The sequence below is a fragment of the Corapipo altera genome, unplaced genomic scaffold, assembly GCF_003945725.1.
Source record: "Corapipo altera isolate COAL_440 unplaced genomic scaffold, ASM394572v1 61553, whole genome shotgun sequence".
Lineage (NCBI taxonomy): Eukaryota > Metazoa > Chordata > Aves > Passeriformes > Pipridae > Corapipo > Corapipo altera.
In genome coordinates this window covers 765,782-792,766 of record NW_020884918.1, presented here as the reverse complement: position 1 = coordinate 792,766, position 26,985 = coordinate 765,782, and the positions used below count along the sequence as shown (strand labels likewise).

Sequence of the window (26,985 nt, the reverse complement as noted above, 5' to 3'; positions counted from 1 at the left end):
AGATTTCTTAGCTCCTTTCTGCTGATTTCAACAGTGCTTCACACAGCAGCAAAGTCAGCCTGCTTGTTGCATTTCCCTTCCCTCCTCAGTCAAAGCCACCCGAGAGAGTTCCTGCACAATTTTTAATAAGTAGCATAACATCAGAGGTGGCTGCTTTTCAGTGAGGAGTACCTAAAGGTAACAAGAAAAACAGTACAGGCTTATGAAATTTTTCTGTATATCAGCATAAAAAAATAATATTCAAACATAAATGGTTATCTGTTGTTCAATCATATCTTCAGGTTGTCTAGACAGATTTCAGGATTATGAAAAGTGTGTCAACAAACTTTAATTTCATTTAACATGGTCTGGACTGTATCAATTCCTCTTCCAAACCCCTTTGCATTAGTAGTGTTGATTTTTTTTTTTCTGTTTGTTCTGTGGAATAACGAAATCTGAACTGTTGCTCAAAGCATGTAGGTTCAAAACAAAGTGCAGGAAAACACACTCTGAGGCAGACCTCCAAAGCCCCAGATGTGTGGCAGTATATCTAGCAGCAGGAGAGATGGTTCTTCAACCTTAGTTCTGAAATCCTCATGCTTTCCTGTATAGGTATCAAATCTCTGGCCACTACCCAAGCATGCAGTGCAATGTACTACAGACAAATCATAGGTGAGGCCCTCTAACAAAGATTTTTGATGTATATTTGATAAAGCTTGGCTAAGAAGTTAATCAGTGGCATTAAAAAACATATACATATACATAAAAAGTGTTTTTGCAGGAACAGCATTGAATGACAACTGGAATATACCTCCAGCTGGTACTAGTCATATGGAAACCTGTGTTTCAAAGAAAGGCAACTTAAAATTAATGTCATGTCAGAGTTACTGCTTTTCATGAACACCAGAAAATGCTCTGTCTCATTATTTCTGTAGATCAAGATTTTTTTACACGTGTACTTACATTATTTGTTCTCATTGTAGCATTCTGGATAAAAGAAAAGTCAGTTTAATTCCTCCTTTCAAAGAAAATCACACTAATTTGAATATGTGGATTGCACATAACTAGGTACTTTGTGGGTTGTGTGTGCACATGTATTGTTCAGGTCCTATGTCTTTTTAGATTTTTTAAAAGTCAGTGGCAATTTCACAGAAAAATTATTGGGTTTATTTTCAATTTGTCAAAGTATTGGGGTTTTTTCCTTAGACTTCATTTCTATATTCTTTTTGCTGGAAGTACAATGTCTTGTTTTCTTCCTTTCTTACCTTTTTTATTTCCTTTGGTTTTGTCTTTCTTCCTTTCTTTCCCTCTCCCTACCTGTGTCTCTCTTAGGTAATATCACCATAATTTCTAGAATTTATAACAAGCAGGCAAAAGAGTAGGACCAGGCTTTCTTCTTTTTAAATGTTGGTGACTAAGCAGTAACTTCACAAAAGTTCCTAAAAGTCAGTTTGATTTACTGTGGGGTACATTAGAGCAGGCTTTGGTATACGTTATCCTGCTGTAGAAGTTGCTTATACGTATGGAAGACCAACAGGATGAAACCTAAAAAAAAAAGCTGGGGTTCTCTCCCTTTTCAATGAACAGAAACAAAACAAGAGAAAAAAAGAAACAGGGCAAGTGAGGGAGAGACAATTCCACCAGGTATCAAGGAGGGCATGTCTGCTGGCAAGGATTCTGCACAGTTCCCTCTCATGGCATTGACCACCCTCTTTATAGCTGGATGTGTGCGAAGTGATGAACCAGAAAAGAGAGAGCAACTTGACAGCAGGACGTGTTACCAAAGTGGTCTTATGCAGAAGCTGAGATTTTTTTGCTGAGGGTAAGTCCCTTTCTGTGGTCACTATTCCCCACCAACTTCACAATGAGGTTATTTGGTTCTAATAATCTCATTTTTGTCATGTGAAACATCAAACTAGAAATCAGGTGAGGAATGTCTCAAGCACCTCTAGTGCTTCCTGACTTCCTGAGGAAGCAAGTCAAGAGGAGGATAGAGATTTACAGAGTTACTTCCAGTTGCTTAAACCATTTGATTTTTCCTTTTAGCTTAGCCTCACATTTGGCAGAATGACTGCAGAGCAATGTCCCAGCCAAGCAGGATGAGATTATAGCCTTTGCCATCTAGCAGCACAGCCAATACAGGGGAAAATCACCTCTGCACTCAGCTGATGTTAAAACTTGCCTTGGTCTTTGATATGTTGCAAGGGTAATGTTCACCAGCCCCTGTGAAATGTTCTGTGACAAAGGGACAGGACCACAAATGCACCTACCTCCACACAGCAGACAAAGTTCCTTTGCCATCCAGTACCTGGAAGAGCTCCTGAAATAAGGGGCAGTGGGGGAAAAAGGCTGGGGCCTTGGGAAAATTTTGTAGAGCTCCTTTACACAGTTCATGCAAGTCCCTCTTCCCAGTTCCCAATCTTACGGTGAGTCTTCGAACACACTGCTGAGGTAGGAAACAAAGGGCAATGCCACAACCACCACAAGCATTCCCTCAGGCCATGCTTGTCTGTACCCGTTCTGATGTTGGATCAAGCACATCATTTTTTAGTGGGAATACTTATTTCCTAAGAGTAACCGATCCCTAGGGCAATTGAGACTAGATTTTACAGGTCAGGCTTTAGTCTGATCTTGGTCTCCAACAAATATTATTCAGATTGCCTGAACAATAGTTATTAATTAATCGTGCCTTCTAATAGCTATTTTTTTCACTCCTGGCAGTATTCCTGCAGAAGGAGTTTGTTCATTAACTCAAGCGGTGAAGTCCTGGCTTGCAGCCCCAGAGCCTCCTTACTCCTCCATGGTGACCTATAACAGGTATCTTTGCAATGGAAGGTTATATCCATTTCCAGGTCTCTTGCTTCATTAAGGATGAAATCAACTGGGACCTGGAAACAAGTCTTTCACTCACTTGGCTTTTGTTTAGTTTGCTGAAACTCACAAGTAAGGTCTGGAACCAGTGAGCACTTTGAGTCTGGGATGGGCACTTTGTCTTCTGGTGTTGTAAGCAATGAATTAGACACAGAAATCTGTGTCTGGAGTGATCTATCCTAGTGATGATCTTTATTTCTTTATTTTTGAATGTAAAATGAATAATTCTCTCCCAAATTATTCAACTTCTATAATTCACTTAAAAAAGTTCCATCTGTGTGGGATGAGGGTTTCTCTCTCTTGACATGACCTGGCTTTCATTTAATATTCTTTCTAATTTTTCTCATGGGCAAGGATGGAAAACAAAGATCTCACTCGACACCCAGTGCACATCACGTTAATGTCACTGTGGATATCAGTGAGCCCAAAAAGTTTTGCAAAATATCTCGCTGTACACATGCCTCTTGGAGTTCTAGGCATACTCCTGGGAAATTTTGATCTTGTTATTGATAAAATGCAATAAACTATTATTACTGAAGCAGAACCCTCTTAACTGTCAGAGAAGTTGTTAGTAAAGAACTTAAGGATTAATATCTATGTGTGTGTGTGAGAGTGTATCAAGGTGAATAATAATAACCACTTTAGTCAGGTGCTCTTTTCAATTCCTTTCTTTATGTCAGCTCTTCTGTAGGTTTTAATATTTTTTTACCTTCAGGGGATATTTAAGTATGAGGTACTGTTAGATAAAAAGAAGTAAAATAAATGCAAAACCAAATACTACTTGAAAACGGCATTCATTCCCAGTGGGTTGTGGTGAATGGAATTTACCTAACTTTTCTGTGTCTTCAATTATTATTATTTTGTAGAATTTAAACAGGGATATTTGCTCCAAGAAAAAAACAATAACAAAGATGATGTCCTGACTCAGCTGTTCATAAGAAGTATCTTTATTCTCATTTCCTGTAAGAAGGAAATAAGGGCCTGAGAACCACCAAGTTTGGGTGACTTAGAACAACAGATTGAATCTTTTCTCCTTCCATTCTTCCCACACACTCAGATACTTCAATCCATAACAAAAACCCACTGAAAGTGTGACTCTGGGCTTCAAGCCACACTCATCCCTGAACCTGGCTTAATCATGCTGAGGGAATGTCATCAGGACTGTGTATTTCCATTCTCTGGAGCGTTTCCGCCCTCTACACCCCCAAGACCAATTTGGTTTTGTTTTAAACAAAACAGCTACTGGATAACGTTTCCCAACAGTGTGAATTCCAGTTTTGTCTCTGTAGTTCATCAGAAGTTGCATGCCAGATCTGGAAATGTTGATTGGACACAAAAAACATAACCCACGGGCAAAATAGAGACTGCTGATCCACATATGATTGCTGGCTACAGGGTTAACCCATGCCTGAGGGAGCAGTCTGGTGAATACTATACAAGGGGAATGTTTCAGTTCCACCTCTTCCCCAAATGAATTTTATTCTTTCATGTATGGGAGCTAATCAGTCTGAGGGAAAAACATTAGTCAATGAAGCAGCTTTCTGAAGAAATCCTCATTGTTCAAACCGTTTAAAAATTGGCTGGACAATGATCTGCTTGAACATAGGGATTCATTTCACTCCATCTGAGGAGCAGAGTGAGCATGTGGGATAGAAGAATTAATAAACCTTTTCTGTTGCTAATTGCTGTAATTCTGAGAAAGAAAATGGGATGAGACCACTGCAGCAGGAGAGCCAGGAGACCCCTGGACAGGAGGGGTTAACACTTGTCATTCTTAATCACATAGTTACAGTCTTGTGACAGAGGACTGCGAGGGGTACAAACACAGACAGCTCACGTGAATCCATTTTCCCCACTGGCACCATCTCTTTATGACTTATTGTGTTAATTAGCTCGCCTACTCTGTTCCACAGCAGAGCTAAGTGTGCAGTGACTGTCACCAGAGGAGGAGAGAAGGGACTCTGTGCCCAGCTCCAGCGACTTTGCTGTTCTACAAAAATGTGGCTTTCAAAGAGGCAGTTTTCCAGTCATCCCCAGGGTAGCAGAGTCTGTACAGCTGACAAACAGTAGGGTCCTTCCCTTCCCTCTGCTTTTCTGAGACTATTCCTGGGGCTTGCTGGTCTCCACTGTGGCGTGGGGAGCTGCAGTCCAGTCTGGGAATTTGTCCCTGCAACAACCAGGTCTCTGGTTCCCCAGAGATTTTGTCATTGGCTTCAAATTGATGTGCTATAGGCCTGGAGGGTGGAGATTGTTTCTTTGTTTAGTTTTAAAATAAAGCTAATGTCACGAAGGTCACTGTTTCCTCATTAAGCTAAAAATATAATATCTTTTCCACCCCCCATCGTTTCCTAAAAAAAAAAAAAAAGTCATCTCAGACTCAACTGAACTGAGTCCTGTCCTAAGGAGAGAGGATGTGTCAGCTTAGTACAGGAATAAGTGTGGCTCAGGGGAAGGAGTGTCCCAGCCAGAGGATTGAAGGTTGTTATACAAATTAATGTAGTAATTACAGTATCATCTGGAGAAAGCAACTGTGACTGTGTTCCTGTTCTGCTAAGTACTGTAAGCACTGTAATAGAAAAGAAGTCCTGGCATGGTTATAATCTCAGCAGACAATTCAGAAAAAAAAAAAAAAGTCCTTTATTACTGTGTCATAGATAAGAACCCAAGGCCCAGAGACATTTTAAAGGTATAATCATTACCAAGTTACCATCACCCCTGGCATTGTTTGCCAAGACTATGTGCAAGACTAGATTGAAATTCTTGACAGAGGAAAGGTTCATCCACAAATGTTGTGAGTCAAAGCCAGAGAAATTTTAAAAATTAAAATGTCTTCCAAATTAATTTTTTTCCTAAGTTTCCTAATAATCACTAAAAATGAAAAGAAAAGCTCTACCTTCTTCATTTATCTTTTGTTTTAGAGAAAAGGGATTTTGTCTCGAATTTCAGGAGAGAGAATGGATAGAAAAGATTCTTTCTAAAGATAAACACAAATCATGGTGGAAAAAAAATCAGGGCTAAGAAAAGACACCTAAAATCACATTTTTTGATTAATAAGATATGTGTGTCACTTTGGTCCAACTGTTTCCCTCCAAAACATCTTCCTACGAGTAATTTGTAGAATGTCACATAAAGAGGCTTTGTCAGAGAAGTCTTGTTTAAATTCTGTTTTAATAAAGAAAATAATGTTAGTAAAATATCAAATAAGGAATCCTAAAAACATCTTAGCATCAAGGCAAAAATTGTAAGTATGTGAGGAAGGGGAGGATTAAAATCAACTTCCACCCATGCCAAAACAACCCTATTACAAACAAAAAGGACATTAGGCAGAGATTATTAAAAAATAATCCATTGTTCAGTAATGGCAAACATTTCACACCTCGTAAGGCAGAAGCAATAAATCCCATTGATTCTTCCGAGACAATTCACAATTAAATACTGATTTGCAAATAAATAAATAAATAAATAAAGGCAGAATTCATTGTGGCACCTTGCACCGCCAAATCAAAGCAATTGGAGTGGAATTGAGAATAATTACCAGATGTGTTGCTTTGTGCTCAAAACGGCATCCATTATTTACAACTACCAATGATGTTCCTTATTTATTCCTCCTGCTGGTCTAATGACTATTGCCATTCAGTGTTCTTTTATTTAATCATCAACATCCAAAAAAAGAAGCATCTTTTTTTTTCTCCCTCTCTTTTTTTTTTTTGTTTTGGCAGCAGCAGGAAGGGAGAATTTTTCTAAACCCCAACAATAGAAAATTGCTCTGGAGGAATGCATCATTTTTTCAGATTGCCCTGTAATGTAATTATGTGCATTGCCTTCAATTTATTGGCCTTTTACAGATGTGCAATCCAAATGGATGTTACTTTAACTCCTGGAGTAATGAATATTTGTTTTCTCCTTGCCTATTTCGTGTCTTTTCTATGGAAGATATTTCTGGATGGAAATTGACTGGCGGTCATAAGCATTAAGAGAGTTTGAAGCTCCCCAGGGGAACCCAGTGCAGTTATAAAGTTGTAGTACATGTAGCCATGCACACAGAGAAAGAAAAGTGTTTGCAGGTGAAGAGACTCTGGGGAGAAGGATTTTTTTCTTTATTCTTCTGTTTGTTTCAAACCCATTTGCAGGCTGGGTGCTCTCCTGGTTTATTCTAGGTAAGGACAAAGGGAATTCCCTGAGGAATGAAAAATTGATAAGTAGATATTAGCAGACGAATATATAATCTGGCCCTTCAAACACTATGTCCATAATGGGTAACCCCACACTTTTTCTAGGATGTATTTCCATGGATCTTTCAATTAAAGTAGAGAAGGAATAGATGAAGATGTGCTGAACTGTCCTGGCTGCAGGCTATACTAGAAAATGTCTCTTTTCCATTGTCATCTCATCATTTCCAGGGGTAAAACTTTTGGGACACCCCTTCTTCCCGCAGAGTTTCCAGACTGAACATAATTTCTTCTATTTTTTCCTCTTTTTTTGGCTCTTCAAAAGGAATCCTAGCGGTTATAGAGGGATTGGCATACTTTCAGGCCCTTGTACACCTTTCGAGCAAATCACATCTTAAAGGACAATGAGTTTTTATCATTGCAAGTTGTCCAGGGAGCTCCCTAGGAGAGGCAAGTCCCAGTAGGTCTAACTTCATAGGAAGAGCGAATGAACACATACAAGGAAGATCTGGCAGGTTCTTCCCTTTCCATTTACCCCTGTGGTCAGTCACTGCTCTTCCACTGTAAGGAGAGTATGACCAGAGTACACCTGCAAAGTGTCCACCCAGTTATCACAGTAAAAGAGTAAAACTTCACACAGAATAAACTGGAAGCCAGACAATACTGGAGAAAGACACCAGGTAGTAGAAAGTAATGGTACTTCTGTCACTTCCAGTTTTCTCCCAGGAATACTGAAGGTGGAAAGAGTGTGAAAGGCATTTTGTAGGTAATAGGGATTACAGAAGGCATCACAGAAGGGCTACAGAAAAGCACAAACACACCCTTTAGTGTCCAAATTCTGCATAACAGGCTCTCTGAAGAGTTAAGGGTGCAGATCACAGATTCTGTGCCCTTTGATGGTTTTTTATATGTCTAAAAGGTTACAGAAGCAGGGCAGTCACTGTCTAAGAAACGTACAGCAAGTTTCAGCATACACACAGAGATTCCTGAATGGTTCAAAATTTTCTGTCAGCTGGGTACTCTCAGTGAAGACAGACATCACTGCTCCTTGTTCTGTGCCTTTAATCTTCCGTTTTGCTCATTCTGCTCTTTAATCATCAGACGACTCCTGACAGTAATTGTGGATGTCCCTGGATAGCTCAGTAATAAATGTATCCTGAACAAACATGCCTGTCAGACTCTATTTAGCCTAGAGCATCAAGCTTATGACCTCATGAAAGAGAATCTTTCTTAAGTTCTCTAAACAACTCTCAAAGTTAATCTCTACTTGTTATAATCATTATCTATTTTTTGCTATTTTCCTCAAGAATTCAGGATAGGACCCTGGAAATTACATAGGTGCCAAACTTTGGACCCCAGACAACACCTCTGTGTTCAAGTCTTAATGTCTGGACCATTGCATTCTGCCACTTCTTCAAATCTGCCTTTTGGGAAGAGCAATAGCAACAGAACAACAGAACATTGCAGGATATTGTTAATAGAAGTACATTTCTCCCACCAAAGATTGCTGCACCAGCATGGAGAACAAGCTGTTTTTCTTTACTCAGCTTTGAGCAAAGTACATTTGCTGTGAGAGTTTCACAGAATAAAGTAGTAGAGTTGGAGAGGAGTTTCTTTCATTGTTAATTATTTGTGCTTCTGGGCTAGTGGCCCAAACTATATTTAGCTCCCCACCAAAACCAAAACCTGAAAATTAAATGGACTGGAATGGAAAGGTGGTCTCTGTGTCACTCTCTGGTTTCTGTTTCACAAGATGCAATCTTCCTCGATTTCCAAAACCAATTTTCTCCCATCATCTTATGAAAGTAGAGGTCATCCTGTGAAATGTGATATCTCACCGGTTTTCATAAAGGAATGTGCCCTTCCCCATGAAAGCAGGGTTCATTAAATCATGCAGCTGATCAGATTGCTAAAGCCTTGATTGGACGGCAGCCAGGGTGAAGAAATCCATGGGGAAGAGGCACATGGCACCATCCAAATAGGCTGGACCTAAACTAAGGTATTTTAATCACACTGTTATAGAGAAGAAGGGGAATCTCAAAGAGGGACAGTATGGGAGCTTATTGACTTTTAGGGTCAAGAGAAGATGGGAAATAATCAGCCAGCCACATCTGAGTTCCACAGTTTAGTGTGTATTCCCAGACACCACTTTACAGCTAATTAGAGTTCAAAAATAATGTGCAACCCACCTCTGCCCTTGTTGCATGACTTCTGTCCATAGTGTCCTCATAGAAGCTGGCAGAATCCTGTTTGAAGCTGGTACCAAAAGGCAGCTGCTTCTGGAGTAGGTCATAGCAACAATGAGAAACATTTCCTGCAAGACTGGAAACTCAGTAATTTCTGAGAGCAAGTCCCTGGTCTCTGACAAACTTAAGGCAAAATGATGCCTTGGAGTAACAGACTGGACAGAAAACCTTGTGAGTGTAAGGTAGAACATGAAAAAGTTTGTAGGAACAAGTAAGATTAAGGAGGTATAGTTTATGTTCCAGTTGGGCATCAGGATTGGATTTCTTCAATGTTAGATGACTTAGAACAAGTGTTATCTAGAGTTATGGGGCTCATTTGTTCCCCAAACTCCATGTGGAAGGAAAATGGACTGAATTTAGGCAACATCCTAATTTCCTTTTAAAGGTGGTCAAGTAAAATGCAGAGCCATAGCTGGTGACTCAAAGAGTAGTCAGGTCTGAATCAAAAACCAAGAGCCTATCTGTTTTGGATTTGGAAGGCATAGATAACCTGCATCTATGAAAGGATAAAGAGAGCACAAGAAAGCATCCCAGTATTCATCACAGCTGCCTGGGACTCTGAGACAAAATGTGCTGGGGACTTTCTTTATATCAGCCGAGAAGAGGAGTATTGACAGGGCATTCTCAATTCAAATAACCATTCCTCAGGCTTGAGGGTTTAGTTCACATGAGCAACCTCACTTCTGGCTTTTGATCTGAGTCTATCCTTTTGATCTGAACGAATTCCCCTCTGTTCAAGCTGGCCTACCCACTTTTCCTTCCTAGAGTGTTATTAGAAACATCCCTAGGCTGAGTGGGCTTGCAGGTCCCAGCTTCCAATGTCAGGAGAGGTTCAGGTTGGATATTAGAAAGAGGTTCTTCACCCAGAAGCTGGTTGGGCACTGGAACAGGCTCCACAGGGAAGTGGTCACAGCACCAAGCCTGACAGAGTTCAAGAAGCATTTGGGTTGTATTCTCAGGCATATGGTGTGATTCATGGGGATGGTCATGTGCAGGGCTAAGAGTTGAACTCAATGAACCTTGTAGGTCCCTTCCAACTTGGTTTATTCTGTGATTCTGTTAAATGTCTGTGTTCAGGTCCTCTGAAAATCACACCATTCATTCTGAGACTTAAAATTTGAAAATACAGATTTCTGTATCAACTAATATCTATAAACAACCAATGCATTGCTTTGTATCCATTCTTTGTTTTACAAGCGGGAAACTGAGGCACAGAAAGGCATAGGTCTTGGCCTAAGATGTAGGACTGAAAAATAATGCTGTCAGAATTGACAAGGGTCTCTGTTAGGTGGTAAGAGGTACAAAAGGGTCCTGTTCAACTAAGCAACCTGAAAACTGTAAATTAAAGGTAGCTGACCCTTCATTCACAGGAATCAGTACATCTCTACCCTAGGGTGAGGCATTCAAAGGCCAAATGCCTTGCTCATCAGCTGTTGTCCGAGAAGTTTTTCTAATCTTTGGAGAATATTGATATTGATTGTGGAAAACAAGAGTTAATCTGGAGAGATAGACAAACACACATAAATAAAGTGCATTTGAGTTTAAAGAAAAAAAGTTAGCGTCGTGCCATTGAACTATTGACAAGGCTGTCACAAATATCATCTTGTCTCCGTGTAAATAAACAAGCTTAGTACTGTTATTTTAGAATAAAAGGCTGGAATAGGTTTTGTATTGACTTTCTAATACCCACTCAAGAGTTGGAAGAAGAAAATTAAAGATAATAAAGTAAAAGTGCAAACCATAAAAGTGTAGACAGCCAGTGCATAGTAAACTGTGAATGTGAGTCCTCTTCAGTTCAGGAAACCAATTGTGTAACTCAGTAAAGGTCAGCAGCAAAGATAAGAAGTTGAGCTTGTCAGTGAATCCCCTTCTATATTTGGAAGGATGACGACTGCAGGATGATACAATCTGGGTCTGCAGTGATTCAAAGACTGGTACCTGTGTCCTACCCTTTCTGCGTGCATTTGAGAGCTGAGTGGTGTTCCTGGACCCTGTCACACTCATTTGAAGTTGACTTGCTCCTGGGTAGCTTATCCAATCCACTGGGCAATGACGATAGTGTAAACTGGTAATACCATCTTAACTCTGTTCAGTGGCAGAGATATTTATATTTATAGAGTCAGGTGTGAGCCAAAGCTCTCTGCATCTGCCTTTCTTACAAAAAACATTCACTGATGCTACAGAAATTACATGGCATCTTTTTTGGAGCTCATCTCTCTGTGGTCATATTCAGCCCTTATTTCGGGTAGGGGTTATTCCTAGAATAACCTCATCATCTTTATTAGGTTCTTCTTAGAGCTCCTTTCACTGGGAGCTGTCCCAGCTTCTGCGATACTTTTGTGGACTTTCTCACTTCCTTTTTTTCATCTTAAGTGAAAGAGGATAAAAGGATTTGAAAAGATAAGAAAGGGTTGGAAAGAGAAATTTGATACCCTGAGTCCAGCAGCCCTCTGAGGAAGGAAAACTATGGGACAACTATGGGACTTTGTCCCATCTCAGTATGCTTTGAGCAAACTATGAGTGAGATTTTAGACCTGCAGGCCCAAGATGCTCCTCTTAAGGACGGGAAACAATGTGTGGGAACCCACACATTCCATTTGGCAAGTACTGCAGTGCTCAACGAGTGAAGTTAAAGGCAAAGAAGGAGTGATAGTTGGAGGGGAAAAAGAGAGTGCATAAAGGACCAATTTTGAATGATGGTGAATTTGATGAGGATGAGAATATGAGGAGGAACTTCTTTACTGTTCAGGTGGCTGATCACTGGAACAGATTGCCCAGAAAGGTTATGGAGTCTCCCTCATGGGAAATATCCAAGAATTGTCTGGATACGATCCTGTGCCATGTGCTCTGGGATGACCCTACTAGAAAAGAGAGGTTGTACCAGATGGCCCTCTGTGGTCTCTTCCAACCTGACCCATTCTGTGATTCTGTGATTTGGGACATAGAGTCCAAAGATGGGACAGGGCAAGAGCGAGTGGAGAGATTTGTTCCGACCTCTTACAAACAGCAGATGTGGAAGACATTAACAGCACTAATGACTGTAGACTGCTGCTCCAAGGACATAAAAGCCATCTCTGCCTAAGTATCCTGTCATCCATGTGACCAAGAGATGAACAAGGCTTTCACTGAACATGACTGGTATGCATGATTTTGAATCAAATCAGAATATACTCTAGGTCTGAAGTATTTCAGACCTCAGGTTCTACCTTGTTCAGCTCCATGAGTTTTCAATGATGTTGCCTCATAACATCCAGCATGTCAAACTCGTACAATTAGGGGGTGTAATGGCCCATGAGTTGTTGGATACATGCAATGTATTCATGCAATCATTTAATTTTGATCTAATTGGTTACTGTGTCAAAATAACGCCATTTAAATAGGCTTCTTTGACGTTCCTTTCCAAATTCCTTTGAGGTGAAGAGTCAAATGTGAGGCAGAGAGGAGCTATTTGCTCTGCTTTCGGTTTTAAGGGAGAAACTTTGGATGGAAAACTCAGAAAATCCAGATCTATGTAGAAGCTGCAACTCCTTGGTCAGAAAAGAGATGGAACTGCAATTGTATGGATAAGCTCTAGTCTCTTGTACTGGGAATATAAAGCAAAGGTCTGATGCAAGTAATGACAACACTTCCAGTTTTTGCACTTCTTCCATGGAGGTTTGAAAGCAGGAGTAGCCTTTGACACTTGTGTCTGGCCTCACGCACAGCGCTGAACTTCAGCTAGTGACTCTTGCATCTGTCCCACAGTGTCTGGCTCAGCCAGAGGTATCTAATTGCCTTGAAATGTCTCAAAGCAAGATAGAGGTTACCACATCCCTGGTCTCAATGGTTAATTACCCTCACTGGTTAATTATTCTCACTAATTCCTTTCAGTGACAACAAGGTGGCCATAAGGGTTTTGGTGGGGGTTTTTCCTACTGCATTTAGTTACTCTGAGGTTCAGCTTCACCTTTGTTAAAATGGAAGTGATAAATGAAGAGCTGGATCATCCTCCAATGTAAATTAACATTACTGACCACAAAAACACCTTTCCAACTCTTTTCCAAACAGCCTTTGCACAATGAATTTAATTGCCTTCTTGGGCTTTCCAACTCCTGCTTAAACCTATTTGATTTGGGGTTAGAGTCCTTTGAAAATCCTGCCTGTGTCACTCTGTACTTTTGGTAGGCAGGATGCAAAAGTCCTGAGCATGACATTGCCTGTGAAATGATGCAAGCCCACTATCTCTGCAGCATTGTTCTTACAAGCGTGTATGATATCAATAAAAGATTATCCAAGTTCAGGAATGAAAAAATAAAAATGAAGGAGAAAAGGATTGGGAATCATTCACAGCAGGTCATTTTGGTTGGACTGCAATCAACTTGCCAGGCTTGATAAGACAGGTATTTGAGAGAGTATTGATCTCAGATGTTTTCTCTTTTTAATTTCATTTTTTGTATTTGTTTATATTTAATGTTTAATAAGCTCCTTGGATCTTGCTTTCTGGTTACATACAGCCTCTGGCTTGTGTACTTGCTACTTCTAGAAAATTGTGTAAAATTTCTGCAGCTACTGGGCCAGCCTCGATTTTTGTATCACAGGCAAGGGCTCAGCTCAGCTTTTCATACCTCTCTCCGGTTTGTTCTGGCTTGATTTAGTAAACCCTGGAGTTCGCAAGACTGGTGCAATTCCCCCACTACATTGTCATTCTGAAAGATTTTTGCAATAGGGATCATACCTTGGTACTCTAGTTTCTCTCCTAGAGATTTTGTGCATCTGTGGGCTCAGCTTTGCTATTTTCTTTCTTGAAACTATTCCAGGTGCCCTCTGCAAGTGGATTGAGGAGCCCAAGTAGTGCATTTACACCTAATAAGATGCAGTAGTTCTTGATCTTCATATTTTGCCAGGCAACAAAGAGAAGAAGAGAGGGGAAACAGAGGCACAGAGGTGAAAAAGACTTTTCCAAGGTCATATTGCCGACCATGTCAGAGCCTGCCAAGACCCCAGTGCTCTCAGTCACTCCCTAGTGAGTTATCTCCAGCACCAGAAAACCTCTCCAGGGTGATTTAGAGGGGTGTGATTTTAACCAAGCTCAAGGCCCAGCAGTCTAATGAATCTTCTCCCAGCAACTGGCATGCACATAATTCATCTCGTTTTTCAGGCTTTTGTGACTATTACAAGAGCTGTTCACCCTAACCTGCCTGTATGATTCATCTGTGTTTTGTACAGCTTTTGTTACTCAAACTGTAACTCTCAAGTGCAAGGGGTAAAAACAAAATTAAAGAGTGATATCTGACAGCAGATGAAGATTTAACAATATGGAGAGTAAAGACTTTTCCTGGATCTTGTTCCAAGCTGTACCAGTATTTAAGATGGTTAGACTTGGACCAAAAATAACAAAAACATTGAAATGAGAACTCAGATCTGAACTTTTTTTGCTGGGTTTATATCCAGTATTTCTTGACAGGGTCAGTCTCTGTTAGGATGGTATTGTGCTAGGATAGATTCATAGAATCATAGAATTGTTTAAAGGTTGGAAAAAAACTTTAAAATCATTGAATCCAACTCTTAACCCAACAGTGTCAATTCAACCAGTAAACCATGTCCTAAGCACCACATCTGCACATCTTTTAAATATGTCCAGGGGTGGCAACTCCACAATTTCCCTGGACTTCCTTGGTCAAGAATGCTTGACCACCCTGTCGGTGAAAAAATTCTTCCTGATGTCAAACCAGAACCTCTCCTGGTGCAGCTTGAGGCCACATCTTCTCATCCTGTCACTGGTTGCTTGGGAGCAGAGCCTGACCCCCACCTGAGTACACCCTCCTTTCAGGCAGTTGTAGAGAAGAATAAGATCCTCCCTCAGCCTCCTTTTCTCCAGGTTAAACACCCCAGCTCCCTCAGCTGCTGCTTATAAAACTTGTGGTCCAGACCCTGCCCCAGCACTGCTGCCCCTTCTCTGGACACACTCCAGCACCTCAAATAGTGAGAGGAGGCAGGTAGGTTGTTTCCACTGTGAGTTAAACCCTGTTTCATTTCCAAATTTGGGGTCTGTTCCCAATAATGGGCTACAGATATGATGTGAAAAAGGTATTCCAAAGAAAGGACTATCTTAGAGCTGTACCTCCATTTCTACCTGATTTTTGGTTTGGCACCAAAATCCTTGAATGCATTTGAAATTTTCCTGCCACCTTCTTCCCTCAGGTAGATAAATCACCACTCTCTTTTTTTATGTAATCAGCTTGATAGGATGATTAAAATTAAAATGTACAATAAGTGTGTTCTGCTTTAATGTTTTGGGTTTTTTGTTTAAAACCTGCTTTCAGAAGGTGTTGGTTTAAAGGAATATAATAACTCCTGCATTAATTTAAATCCTTCCTTTTGAATGCTATTTATTTTTTCATTGTTATTATTATTATTAACCAAAGTCCGTTTGGTTTTGAATTAGCTGTTTCACTCTAGAAGAGAGTCTGATCAGGCTGCAGGCTGAGAGATGTAAGAAAACACAGTTTAAACATTCAGTGACTTTTTTTATTACCAAGTATGAAGCTGTCCACTCCAAATAGGAGCATTGAGCTCAGCTTTGCTATCCTCCACCAGCTTCCCTTTCTAGTAATGACTTCAGGACTGGTAGTTAGCAGAAGGAATTTTATTTAGGACTCATGTTTTGATAAGATTTGAGAATATTAAAAAAAAAAAACAAAACAAATGACAAGCACTGCTAAGTAGGTGGTTAGCCAGTTACAAAGCACAGATCTAAAGCAATACACATTTTCAGAGAAACTGTACAATGTAAGCCCCTGGGGGACAGGCTCAAGTAAAATGAAATGGGGTTTGCAAATTCATTGAAATTAGGTGAAACATTCGAGAACCATCACCATTTAAAGAAATTGATGAGCCCTTGTCTGTATGTGCGAGTCCATAGCATTAATCATTCACACAGACAGGAATGGACTGTAGTTTTCAGACAGGATTTGCTGAGGGGAGTCAGGTGGTTTTGAAGATCTGTCTTTATAGCTCGAGCTGCACACAGTGAAGTAGAGGTGTATGTATACAGCTCTCACAGGTCTCCCTACACCCTATTATTACAGCATATGTGTCTCATTCTGCAGGCAGCTCTGTTTGCAGCTGACATTGGCCAGCTCTTGAGACTTTCATCAGTTCAGCTGGCACCTTCCTGTGCAAAGAAAGGCTGATGTTAAGATGTGAGTCTGAATGCAAACTCTCTAAAGCAAGTCATGTCTCAGTTTCCTGAACTATGTAAAGTACAGGAGATATGCATAGATCTGTCTTGTAGAGCTGTCACAAGAGAAAGGAAAAAAAAAACATTTGTAAGATTAAATTAATAAAAAGTCCCACTGGCTTTCATTTACTATTGGATTTGTGGGACGTCCAGGTCAGTTGTTATGTTTTTAGCTTTCAACTCCAGTGTGCATTTCTTGACTCCTTCCTCTCCCATCATTAAGGTCTGATCCTGCCAATTTTGCTAGCAAGAGTAAACACTACCCTTTGAAAGTGTGACATTGATTGACATAAAAATTTCACATTACATAGGGTGTTGAGAGTGAATAAAGATTTCAGGCTCAGATTTACAAAGGATCAAATAGAGATGGCTGAGTGAGAGCTATCCGCTCCCATCCCTCAGCACCTGGCTGCCCCAGAGTGCAGGTCTGCATCCTCAGGACTGGTGTCCTTCAGATAAGCCATTCACCAGCACTCCCTTGTCCTGCCCTGTCTCTTTTGTGCTGTCCAAAAAGAGCTTAAAAAGATTCAGGTGTAACTTTCCCACAAGCAGTGTCACCTCAATGTCTTTGCCAAAGTTTCCCTCTCCCTGTAACAAAAGGCTCACATGTAAGCTGAGTGCATGACAACTTCCAGGGTTTAACTATGCAGGGGCAGACTGTGTCCTTGGTTTACAGGCTGTGCAGAGATAACCCTCCTCCCTGTCACCACTGTCATCAAACATAACCTCATGCAGTATCTGAGTGGTGATCCATGGGATGAAGCTCAGTCTGAAAGCCAGGCTTCTCTGGCACCAATTTGAGGATCCTCTGCATTGAGTCCGCATTAAGATGTCACCTGATTGCAAAGCCTGGGCATCTCCTTGTCCAAAAAAAAAAAAAAAAAATATGCTGGGGTACCAGGTAACTCAGCATCAATCTAAATCCTTATAAGTCAGCATCGTTCTAAATCCTTATCCCTTACCCCTGTGAATTCTGTGTGCTGCACTTGCTCCACCCTCTACTTCTCATTTCCTCACTCATCTAGCTCTTCCTCAACATGAGTGAGCTCTGGAGCAGAAAGCAAAGATAAGGGAGATCCCATGCTCTGTTCTCCCCTTCACCATGCAGCACTGGTATAGCCTATCAGTACTGGAGATAAGTTACTAAATGTGCACCTTTATAGCCCTGCTTTATTGCAGCAGCACTTTAGTAGGAGGGCATCTTACAGTCACCAATTCCCCTTTTTGTTCCCCAAACCATAAGATCCTCTCCCTCTTTCTCCTCCTCTCCCTCCTTTCTCAGACAAGGAGAAGAGTGTCTGCCTCCACAACCACAGCAGTTGGCTGTGGTGTCACAGATTAGCTGCTCCAGCTCTCTGCTTTATTGCTATTCAGATTCGTTTCCCCATCCCATCAGGCAGTAATCCAGTAAAAGATGTCAGCTGGTTAGCAGAATCATCTGGGAAAAGTTGGGAGACCCTTAACAGACTTCTCCTTCCCATTGCCAGCCCCCTGCTACTAATTCAAATAGTCCCCAAAGCGCTTTGTTTGTGGTTTGTATTTTTTTCTCGTTTTCTTTCTCTTTGTCTGTTTTCTTGGTTTTGTTGTTGGTTCGGAGGGGTTTTTTTGATTTTTTTCTCCTGGACTCAGCTGCATCTCTGCAAATTCAGTCTCCAAAATGGAAGCTTGGCTGAGCTGGAAGCTGTCAGCACCGATGGTTAGTAGCTGGCTGCTGCCTCTTGCCAGGGAAAGCGGAAGATGAGTCCCTAGGCATTGAGGCGGCATGAAAAGTGACTGCATCTAAATACTTCAGCACATGATTTCTTTCCCATTACTTTGATTCAAATCTCCCTTAATCCTCAGCTGCGTTAATGCAGTTAGTAGGTTATGAGTGCTGCATGTGGATGCCACTGGATTTGAGTCCTTCACACAATTGGCTGGTAAATAATTTAGTACCAGTTTTGCCTGGAACAGAACCTGAAAATAGCCAGTCTGCTTATAGCTCCTGCTTCCTCCCTTCCCACTTTTTTCCCCTTCATAAGCACTGAGGGGTTGTTTGTGCAAGCACAGCCTGCCAGAGACTGCCATTTTACATGTCACAGCTTCCTCCTGTCCCTGCTCGTCAGAATCTCTCCAAATTTATTTTCTAGAAGAGAAGGGAGGGGAAGAGTAGGGTCAGGCCAGAGAGCTGGAGCTACACACAGAAAAGCAACTGAACACTCCTGACTTGGAGTCTGCAAACAGTAAGAATTTGCCCAAAATTCTGTGACTAAACTCAGTTTTTCCTTTATATCTGCTGCTTTTGAAATAGTGGTATATTCACTGAGATTTCTGCACTTCTTAAATTCAGGCTGAGGTCAACATGGCAAAGACAGAAAATGGTAATAACAAGGAAGGAATTTCTGAATTTAGGAAAAGGTCCTGGATGAGCAAGGAAACAAGAATTCTACTGAAATGGCCAGACTATCTGGAATGCATCAAATTCAAGTACTGTGATTTTCTTTAGGCACAGCAGTAATAGTATCCCTAATAATGTCCTTTGTCCCATTTCATTTCTTGACATACTTCTTTGTCTTCTTACACGGTACTGGCCACAATGTCTACTCTTTCTCATGTTGCTGCTTCATACCAGACATCACCCTCCTCATCCACATGGGACTGACCTTCAGCCAGCAGATGTACAGCAGATTATGAGTCCCTTTAGCTCACCATTGCTCCTGGTTCAGATGATGTTCTTGATCTGAACTGCAAAGAATTTCCCCTCTCCTAACCTCATAGCTGGTTATGTGAGACCCAATTGATTGATATCTGTGGAAGCAGTGTGGGGGACAGGAGAAACCATGGAAAAAATTTGCTGTTGAATATTCTCCTAAAGAGAGGTTCTGCTTCAAACAGGTTGTACATAAAAGCTGACGGGTGAAATATTTCATTTTATGGTATTCAGAAGATTGTACTAGATGAAAGATATGCAGATCCTTGACTTTCTGGTGGCTGTTAAAGTAAATGCTCCTGGGACTTCTCTCAATCACTGAGGCCAACTGACACAGAGCACCTTGTGTTACTGAAGTCTGTCAGCCTCCAGAACAGGGTGTTCTTATCACGCCACACATTGAGTGATGAGCTCTGTCCTGTCTTAATTGCCTAACCATCTAGAGATTGTTTAGGAGAATGCTGGATATTGTGGACAAAAATACATGGCCCCATGGTCCATTGTAACAGGGTAAGAATATGAATTATCAAGTTTCAGTGGAAGGGACGATATCTGGTCACTATTTGTTATACTTCAATATGTCCCAAGCACTTTGGTGACAGACCAAAGCATTCATGTTTGCACAGCCCTAGACCTGATAATCCCACAAGAGCAGGCTGGGGGCCATGCTCCCTTCCTCAGACACAAATTGTCCTAACATATTGCATTTTGGTCAATCTGCCTTCCAAGCTGCAAATAAACCTGTTAGCCAGACCCCAGAATTCTTCTTCCTTACACCAGATGTTTTTTTTGGAATCCCTTTGAATTTCATAACTGCCTGTGAGCCCCTGCCTCCCCAGCCCCCACACATGATTTTCCAAATGCCTTTTCTAGGACTCTGCACTGGCATATGAAGTTAGCACGGTTTTGTCTGTGAGATGTCATTTATTAATACGAGGGTTTAATGATATGGCACAGTCACAGAAAAAATGAAAGCTGCTTATGCCCCGCGGTGCCCCAGTGCCACGTTATTGAGTGCCAGTGCTTTCACTTGCTTTTGCCTGCTTTGCCACCCTGTTTTGCCTCTTTTCTGCTGCAGTTTCTTTCACCCAAGCAGTCTGGCTGTTTTGCAGACCCGCTGCAGGTGAGATCCCCATGCTCAGTAAAATGCAATATTATTTCATAAAAGGGAACATCAAAGAAATTAAAGTCAGTACCTTCATCCTCAGGTGCCTAAATTCAGCAAAATTCCTCAGTATTTAGGGACGAGACAGGTGACCTGATTGCCAGAGGTTGTACCACCGTGTTTGGAGATGGCACCTCTGCATGTTTGCAGATCCCATTGGCTCTGATATGAGCAATGGTTGCTTAGCAACTTCAAGATGAAGTCCAACTATTTTGTTGTCTGAATAAGGATTCAGACATTTAATTTCAGGGACCCACATTTGAAATCACTAGTTTAGTAAAATGGATGAAGGTCACAAGTAGAGATGGCGGCTGAGTGCGAGAGGCAGAGCCAAGCTTCCTCCTCAATGCCCATTTTAGTCAGAAGCAACCACTTGCTCCCCTTCCAGAGATATTTTGGACCTTTGGTGTTAGGAATCATCCTTTCTGTCCCAACATGGACAAAGCTAGCTCCTGGGAATGGAGTATTTGTGTAAATGGGCCAGGCGAGTGTTTGGAATGTCTGTCCACTCTAAGTGCCTGCATCCAAAGCTGGTATCCTCACCAATGCCCTTGGTGACATGGGGACGAGGGGTGATGGGGCACTAAGTTGCTCATTAGGAGTCTTCAGCTTGACTCCCAGACCCTTCTCAAGGGTCACACTTTTGCCCAGTCTGCAAAATGGGAATAGTGAGGCTTCAACCACCTTTGCCAAGAGCTCCGAGAAGCTCGTTTCCATCGTACAAATGCTATGCAAGATCTAAATAGCACTGTTATTTCTAGTGTGTTATCCTGATATAGCGTGAGAGGCATAAACAAGATCCGCATTTGCTGATGGTGACTCACTGTGAGCCTTTGAGGGTTGTGTGGAAGGGCTTGCTCTGATGTTTTTGCTGCTCTGAGATAGATTATTGATTCTCTTTATCTGGTGTTCGTCTTACAAACCCAAGGTGATGAGCATCCTGTTAGTTTCAAGAGCACTGGTGCTATTTTTCTACGGCTTCAAGGGACACAGAATATGATCCAAGTACCCTCAGATGAGCAAAAAAACCAGGTCAACCTGGTTCACATCAATTAAACTGCCAACTCCAAGGGAAGGCTGAAAAGTAAGATTGGATAACAAAAGCAGACCTTGTCCAGTGAGAGGGTCAGAAATTTTCCATTAAATTGTACTTTGCTTGGCTTGGGTTGGCTTCTTTTGTCACTAAGTTTGTTGGGAAATGCCTGATAATTGAAAACAGTGTCTTTCATCTGGAAAAAAAAGTAATCCAGAGAAAAATCTCAAAAAAGTGTCAAAATCTTGTATTTTGACATTGCTGCCAAAGAAAAAAATTGTGATCTTTCCCATTACAAAAGAATTTGTTATTTTAGAAATGTAATCTTATTCCCAGGTAATTAATGTAAGAAAATGTGTAGAATCTAACAGATCTATATATACAGCTGTCAAGATACAAAAATAAGGGTTTGGCTTTCACACAGTAGAGATTTTGATGTTCTTCTCAATCCATAGCAGAAAAAGGTTTCTCCAGCAGCAGCTGCAATGTCAACATTCCTTTCTTTGCAGCAAACCCTCCAGCCAAAAAATGCTAGATGCAAAATTTACCACATCTCTTTACAGAAAGCCTGTCTTGGCTCTCTCCCTCACCCCACCTTCTGCCTTTCTTGAAAGCCATAAATATGAAGAGGCCAGCTGAAGTTAACTGCAAAATACCCACTTCCAAACAGGTGTAACAAAGGAGTGAGTCTGAAATGAGCACTCTGCAGAAAAGAGAGGGAGAGAGGAGGTGGGGTGGGAGGCGGGAAGTGGAGAAAGGGAAAAAAATAAAACCACTACATGACTGAAGGCCTTATAAATGTAAATGGTTTGACAGAAAGGGTTTAGCAGCCCTGGGTAGAAGATTGCACTTGCTGTTCCAAGGCCCTTATTTTTGAAATCGCATCGCTGGATCCCTTTTGAGGCTGGTCCCTGTGTTTGCTTTTTCAATCAGTGAATATCAGATTTTCTCTCTTTTCTTTTATTTTTTTTTTAATTCTCTACACTCAGATATGCCAGGCTTAAACGAAATCTCAAAGAGAGAGAGAGAATATGAACTGTGTTCTGGACCTCAAAAAGAGCTCATCCCTGTTGCCATTATTACTACTTAGTTATGAATCTCCCATCTCCCTCACCTGACCCCCCCTTCCTCACCAGCCTCCATCCCTTGTTTTCCTGCAGCAAATCCCACCTTACCTTTTGGATGTTTTTTGCTTTTTTCTTCCCCACTACATTTATCTATATATTTTACACCCAGTAAGTCAATCAGTTTCAAATTATTGGTCCCTGAGACAGATGTTTGGTGAGTCATTTAGCTGCGCGAAGTTCTTCAGACGGTTTGCTCTTCCACCTCCTGTTCATTTAAAGCATCTTTTGAGGCTGATTTTTCCTTTTCAAAATGTCTTTAACTGCCGAACGTTTGCTCCCACCGGGCAGTCTAATGATGTTGGACACAATATGTGTGAACATCTCTTTAGAGGCCATCTCCCCTAGGCTACATTCTTGCCTATAAAATCATTGTTTATTTAGTCCTTAGGCCTAGGAACCATCTGCAGTCCCCATGGCTCCTGTTGTTTTTAAAGTCCTATTAAGTTTCTGCACTTCTCCTCAGAGCATTATTTTATTTCTAAACAACCACAGACAACTTCCTGTCAACGCAGCTTCTGCCAGGCAAATTAGAGATGACAGTTTCATTCTTCTGACTATGGTGAGCTCTCATCTGATGTTATTTAATGTGAAAAACAACTGTTATATAGAGAGTGATTTAAAAACAATAAAAAAAATAATAATAGTAATAATAGTAATAATAATTTTAAAAGAGAAGATGGGAAAGGGTGGCCCAGAGACTCTGGGTTAAGGTGCTCAGACAGTGACTTTGCCATTCTGGAAAATCTAAGGGATTGGAAGGCTCTGTATAATGGTTGTAACAAAAGAGAATCAATGAGTTCTGACTTGATGTCATTTTCAATATTTCTTTTCCTGACAGGAACTGAAAACATTTTTGTATGGTTTGGTAGGGTTTATTTTTGCTTTCTCTCCTTGCTGTCTTTCCCCACCTCCCATTCTCCTGCTTTGCTGAGTAAGTACTCAAAGCCAGGGACAGTGGCTCAGCCCTGTCCCCTGAGGGAGGGCACCTCCTGCTCAACTGATCCTGGTTTCATCATCTAGGACCTGTGAGTCAACAGTGGAGACACCAAAATCAACCCCCTCAGTTGACCAGCATCTCAAAAGCAGGATGTTCTTGGCATTGAGAGGCACCTCCCCCTTGCAAAGCTCTCAGTGTAGGACTTTGTGTCCTAGTGGAGGTACCTCACTTAAACAGCTCTGGCTAGAAAGAGGTGAAGTCACTACCATGATGTTAGTGCCAGGGATGTCTGAGCAGCTACCTCTGCTGTCATCACAGACCTCCTCTTGCTCTGCAGGCAAGTGAACCACTGTAACTCATGCCCAATTTCTAGACATATTCTTCTCCCTAAAACTAGATGGCATCATCCATTTGTCCTACTGGGAAAGGTTCCTGGCTTGTGGTACATTCCAAATCATGTCCAGGTATTGACTGTGAGAGTCTGCTAGTCTGTACATCTGTAACAAAACAGTAGGGACAACAAGAGCAAAACACCTGAGCCCAAACTCCCTTCTTGGACAACAATATGACCATGGTGTTTTGACCTTCCCCAGCTCCTAGAACTATCCTTAGGAAGCTGCTGGCTGTGGTATCATGCTGACTGCTGCTGATAAAATTGTAATCAGGGAGAAAGTGAAAAATCAGGAAGAAAAAGAGGTAAACCTGTGTGATGTCTGTGAACCAGCCAACATCTTACTGCATCAGTTTTGCCACCTGCTGATCAGCTGTGATAGTTGGGTAGGGAGGCTGCATTCGGTTGCGTTCTTAAGGCTCTTCAAGACATGCAGGGAGAGGACTGTAAATGGAAATGGTTAGAAGGGGCTGATATGTTTTTAGGAGTACTGCTGTGTATTGCAGTACAGTAATGCTGTGGCTTCAGGGTCAAACACTCTGACGTCAGGCAAGGAGGTAAAGGTTGCTTCTGTAATCTTAACTCTGCCTCCTTCTGTATGTTCAGCACTAGGCTGTCAATGAAACCCTTGCTTGGTGGAGGCCTGTGTAACTCCATTGATGTTTTAAAAAGTCTGAAATTATGTTGCATTATATTAGTAAAGAAATAGCACATTACACAACTGTGAAAAGAAGCTGACATCAATGGAGCTATGCTGATTGACACCAGATGAATAGCTGCCTTTTACAGCAATCACAGGTTGGTTTTTCAGATAGTACGATATCACTTCAGGTGAGTGTTTCTGCAAACCATAGCTGTTGCCATATTTCTACAACCCATTTGTCTCCTTGAATGCTCACACTGGTTTTACTCTGTCAGAGCAGTCTATGCTATTCTTATCAACTTAGATGTTTTATCTTTTCCCTATGGCTTGTGTTCTAATCACCTGGGCACCTACCATCTACTCTGAATTTGCTTTTGAAACGGCAGGGTAGCCTTACAGAGGTACGATTCAGGGGGATATGGCAATTCCATTACTGTGAAGCTCATTTACTGCATACTTGGGTGGTCTATATACTCTAGTAAATTTTCCCTGTTTATGCTGCTGCTGTGAATAATCTCCTGAGTGCTGTTCTGTTCCAGATAGATTTTCATCCTGTCCTCAGCACCAGCATACTAGAGTGCCTTCCAGTCCGGCATTAAGCAACTTGACCAGTTTCTCTCCAGTGCAGTCTCTTCTGACATTTTCTTCTTAGGGGGGCAAATTTAGATACATGATCACTTTGATTTTGTTGGATTTGTTATTGCAGTATGCCTCAATATCTACACTTAGAGTACACAGTAGAGAAGGCACGATGAGGAGGTGTCACTAGTTCTGTGACTGAAATATATCTGCAGTCCCTGATGGCCATATTTTTTTGTGGGAGCTGCTTCTACAAAGCCCTTGAGAAACTTTTGGCTGTGCTGCAAGCCTTTGGTGTTTCAGACCTGAAACTGTCATTCAATGTCTCTTACTCCAGTGGGAAGTTGTTGCTCATGTGGCTCCAGCTGAATATGCAGGGTATTTGGAGACCCCAAATGCATGTAGGCTAAGGAGTGCAAATAATGGGGCTCTTCTGGGGCTCCTCAGAAGAGTTGTGGACCTCAGGCCCTAGGGTCAAGCTCAGAAAAAGTTGGTCATTGCAAAGGTAGAGATAGTGGAGTGGAGGAGATTTGCATAACTAACTCTCAGTTTCCACTACTTGTTCCTCTACCCCAAAGGTGTAGGAGCCCTTCACAGGAACAGAGTGGGATCAGAAAAACCTGGTTTCATTCCCTGAAGTGTGCTCACATTCAGTCCTTCCCTCTGCAACAGCCTCTTCAAATGGCCCTGACAGGTCTCTTAAGGCAGAGTTTATCCAGTTAAATTTGGGTATTTGTGACTGAGTTAGTCACCTGTGGCTCCTTTAAAAACCAGCAGAGAGGAAAGGTAATTCCAGATGGCAATTCATCTGCTTGAAAAAAGGACAGAGCAATTGACTTCTAGAGGAGCCTGTTTCACTCCACAGTGGTGTGGGTCACAAGCTATAACTTGGAGATGAAGGGCTGAATCTCAGACATGGACCCTTTTGTGAGACTTACTACATGGAGAGCAGATCACGGGGTTCTATCTCAGTCAGGGCTTAAGGAGAAGAAATTTTTGGAGAGAAAAGGGGTACATTCCTTTTCCAGGAGGGAGCTGTGGAGAGGATGAATTAGCGTATCCACATCCAAAAGAGCTTGGGTATGTTTTGAGGGGAGGGAGGGAATGCTGTAATGAGTAGTTGAGTGGTTCTATCCCACTGCTCAGGGAAATGGAGGATGTGACCTCAAACAAGCTTCTCCAGATATCAGGGATGTCTCCACACTGGACATCCAGTTGTTCCTTTTGTACAGGAGAGAAGAGAGGAGGAAAGACGAGGAGAAACAGGAAGGGAAGAAAATTAGTTGGAGCCATTACAATTGAACCCAGACAGTATTTGGATGTGACTCCAATTAAAATGGAAGGTCTTTTATATGTAGGAAAGAAATCCTGGCTCTTAGAGTCCGTGGAGAATGCAGTATTCAGTAACCACAGAGGCAGGCATACATTATAAATACATCTGTAACTACTGGGATAGGTGTGAAAATGTAATTAACTGGAAACCTACTGAGTTTAAATGGACTTTTAGTTGTTTCAGGGGTTTTTTTTTCCTTCTTCTTTAGCCCTCCCTCCTCCCATTCTTAAGTTAAGTTTAGACTTGTGGGTCCTCTAACTCCCACTGGCACAGTGTAATTTAGCAAAGGTTGTTCCAGCCGAATTTGAAATTAATAATTTCAAATAGGCAAATCAATGATATTTAAAAGCTCCCTCCTGTGTGTTTGTACAATCTGCACAGGTATAAAAGCTAATCACATCTTGCTGGGGAAGAACATTTGTTATCGGTTTTAAGTAGAGCTTGGCAGTATGGCGGGATCAAACACCATGTTTCTTTCCAAAGCGTGCATGTGCCTCTGTAATTTAATATTTCTCATTAACTTAGTGCTGGGAAAAGGTGTCAATGCCGACAGGGAGAGGCCAGCCAGCCCCTTGAGAGACCATCTATTTTGTATCACCATGAG

General features: G+C 41.5%; 1 protein-coding gene and 1 long non-coding RNA gene across 20 annotated transcripts in view; one reads left to right on the top strand and one right to left on the bottom strand.

Annotated features, from left to right (window-relative positions):
• The window catches only part of CELF4 (CUGBP Elav-like family member 4), a 700,139-nt gene that overhangs the window by 412,332 nt on the left and 260,822 nt on the right, over positions 1 to 26,985 (top strand). The window lies entirely within an intron of this gene.
• LOC113953202 lies at positions 15,912 to 17,756 on the bottom strand. 2 transcript variants are annotated; one of them, XR_003529773.1, is made up of 4 exons: positions 17,640 to 17,749; positions 17,447 to 17,532; positions 17,211 to 17,344; positions 15,912 to 16,418 (listed from the first exon to the last, which is right to left on the bottom strand). It is a non-coding gene; the product is annotated as an uncharacterized LOC113953202 (long non-coding RNA). The 2 variants fall into 2 exon arrangements; XR_003529772.1 differs by lacking the exon at positions 17,447 to 17,532 and having other exon boundaries at positions 17,640 to 17,756.